Raw genomic sequence first — 3,469 nt, forward strand, 5'->3', positions numbered from 1 at the left:
AAAAGCTATAAAAGTGTTTTGAGAATTTGAAAGACTAATAAATATGATCACATGAGTGACAAGCAAAGGAGGAAATTTTAGCTTCTGTTTTATGCATTGGTCCAAAAATGTTCTTTGTTTCTCTAGAAGAAATTTTACATACCACTAGACTATATCATGAACTAGTCCCATTTAATTTTTTAAAAAAATCTTACTATAGTTTGAACTATCCCTACAATACTTATATTCCAAACTTTTAAATTTTCAAATAATGCTTTAAGAGCAATAGTGTATTCATGGATAGCAGGTGGCTTGGGCCCATGCAGTATTTTAGCATTGTGGCTTAGATTTCAATTTTCACAAACTACTTTCCATGCAGTGAAAGCAATTGTACATATTCCTTCTCATGGGATTGTAAGGAAGCAAAATTTGCAACCCCCAAAATGCGTCTCTCTGGCATGAAAATTATTTTATTTTTAAGAAACAAAAGACTCAAGAAGCTTTGACCTTCCCCCAAACTGCCTAAAAGAATTTAAGATAGAAATCTTATTCTGGGAAGAACTTTCACCATTGATAACCACTTGATCAAAGTCCTCTATGTGATGGCCCAACAAATGTTTATTTACTAACCAGTATCTCTTTTCATCTCCCTGTAAACTACCTTACTTCCTTTTGAAGGCCCAGATCCTTACCTCCTTAGTCTGGAAACACATATACCTCATTTTGTCTTACTATCTTTGGAATTTTCATGTTTATGTGATTCTCCAGTGCATACATATTAAAACTTGATTTTCTCCTGTTAATTTGCCTTATGGGATTTTAATTATTCAACCAGTCATAAGAACTGTGAAGAGAATTTCCCCTCCCTCCTGTCAGTATTCACTATATGCATTCTTTGTAAAATGTGTATTACTATTTTATGATCTGGCATGCATTCATAAGCCTAACATGCCAAAGTAGTTGATATAGTTCTATTTTCTGAAGTCAGTATTTTGAAGCATTTTTATTTTCTGATAATTATGTGTAAGTGAGCATATTATCTAATTTATTGACATTTAATTTCTCCTAAATTCTTAAGTAAACTAAGCAAGCCAAGTATGTGTCATTGAGTTTTACCAAACAACAGACTAAAAAATGATAAAAAATAGGAATTAACAATCTTTTACTTTATTTTGCTCTTTCTTGATCTCAACAATTTACTACTGAGATTTTTTACATTTGCAAAGTAATGCCTATTTGAATGCCACTTATCCTGGTTTGTATCCAAAATAAGAAGGAAGGTTTCTCAATTTGATTCACAAAATATAAAAACTCTTACTTATAAACTTGATGCACAGCAGTAAATGTGTAAACAAAGTGATTCATAAACGTATACTCAAAAGCAATTTAAACCGTCTATTAAAAGTAACAGCATTTGCAAAACAACCGAGAGAAATGAAGATCTCCAAATTACCACATAAACAGGAATATAAAGGTGATACCCATCCACAGTGAAGGAAGTGACTGCCAGGGTATTGGGGTGCTCTAAATCAGGGGAGAGCAGGAGATACCAGCTGTCTGCTCCACTGAGCGCAGAGTGGACCCTCAGAGGAGGCCACAGCGAAGAGCTGGTCAGCAGATCAGTTTCCTAAGTTGTAAAGAAGGCAAGCTGGGGAAGTCCTGCGGGAAGGGAGCTGTAATGATGGAAAGAGCTGGGAGCTTGACAAAATACCAGCTCCTGGGCAGAGTTAGATCTCAGTAGGATCCTAGGAAAATGAGACCCAAAGACAATCCCCAGTTTTGATTCATTCTCATTATTTACCTTTTCCTTCAATAGGCCTGCTCTTAGGACTTTGACTACAAGTGCCTTTTTATTGCCTGAGATTCATTTGGAAATAGTGAGGACAAAAATGAATTAAGAGACAGAAGGTCTTCCTCAGGGTTAGGAAGAGTGGAACAAGGTGGCCTCTAGACAATTTCCGACCTGGGGCCTAGTCCCAGCTCTGCTACTAACCAGTCTTGTGAATTTGAGTAAATTGCAACTTCATCATATTCCAAGTGAGTTTGGTAAGCCCTATCTTATATGACTGTTGGAATGCATGTACTATATACAAACCACATGGTAAGATGGTTAGCAAATATTGCCCAATATTTAGAGAATGGCAGTTAGTATTATTATTTTGATCCCAGATGATGCCACTCACCTCCCTTGGGATTTTTTTTTTTTTTTAACTCAGGAGATGTCAGAGAATATGCTATATTCTCAGACAAAGAAAACTGTCAACCAAAAATTTTCCCTAGCTAGTAAAACTGAGTAAAATTTCCCCTCAGAGCGCCTGTCATTTAATTCAGGTGTGGTGTTGCCTTCCCCAGCTCTATGCAATTAAAGCTCCTAGAATTGATGTCAAGGTACAAGTCTTTCCATCCCTCTTCACGTACACTTTCATCCAAACCACCTCTATTTACATTCATTATACCCCCACCAAAAGCTCGATCTCTCTTAGAGTTTGCCAAATTGCACTCAAGATAACCTAATTTAAATGTCTTCTTAATGGAACAGGCTCTTCCAACTTGGGGCAAAAAGTGTCAGTACAGTGGCTTCTTGGCATCTCAACTCTGGAGAATATCACCCTTATTTCTCAGAAACTCCCTGGAGATGATGAGCATAGAACACCTAGTTTGCACGTTGTGTTTACCTGAACTAGGACAAGAACAAAGGGTACCTTCCTTTCCTGCCCCAGGTGAAGATTTCTCTCTGGTTTACCCACAGTCCCAAGTAACTTATAGGAGCAGTTTTCCATTATAGACTAAAGATGTCCCCTCCCCATTTATATGTCAAAGCTCTAACCTCCAGGGTGATGGTATTTAGAGGTGGAAGTCTTTGGAAGATAATTAGGTTTAGATGAGGTCATAAGGATGAGGTGGCCATGATACAATTAATGTTCTTACAAAAAAGGCAAGAGAGACAAGAACTCTCTCTTTGGCATGTGACAACATGAAGAAGGTGGCCGTCTGCAAGCCAGGAAGAGAGTTCTCACCAGGAACTGAATCTGCTGGCACCTTGATCATGGGCTTCCCAGCCTCCGTAACTGTGAAAATATCTGTTGTTTAAACCACCCAATGTGTGGTATTTTGTTATAGCAGCCTGAGCAGACTAACACACACTTTGTCTCTCAACTCTGAAGCATACCATTGGAGGGTCTCACCATTTCCAAAACCTCAACTAGCCCACCTTACAGCATAAATGAAAATGATATTCCATGGAGGACTTGCAGATTCCCCAAGTCTCAAACTGCCTTGCTCAGGAAACATCCTGCTCTCATAAGGAACACCTTCTTCCTCACCCATTCTTTTTACTTTCCCTATAGATCATAATGGGTATTTCACCTTTTCGCTGTGACGTTCCTCTAATGATATTTCCATGCCGCTCACTGTGGCGTTCGACTTTACCCCCCAAGCGTTCCAGAAAGGAAGCTTAGGAATGCAGATGTACATTTTTCTATGTTTTTGT

This window comes from Rhinolophus ferrumequinum, chromosome X (genome assembly GCF_004115265.2).
Source record: "Rhinolophus ferrumequinum isolate MPI-CBG mRhiFer1 chromosome X, mRhiFer1_v1.p, whole genome shotgun sequence".
In the NCBI taxonomy this organism is placed as follows: Eukaryota; Metazoa; Chordata; class Mammalia; order Chiroptera; family Rhinolophidae; genus Rhinolophus; species Rhinolophus ferrumequinum.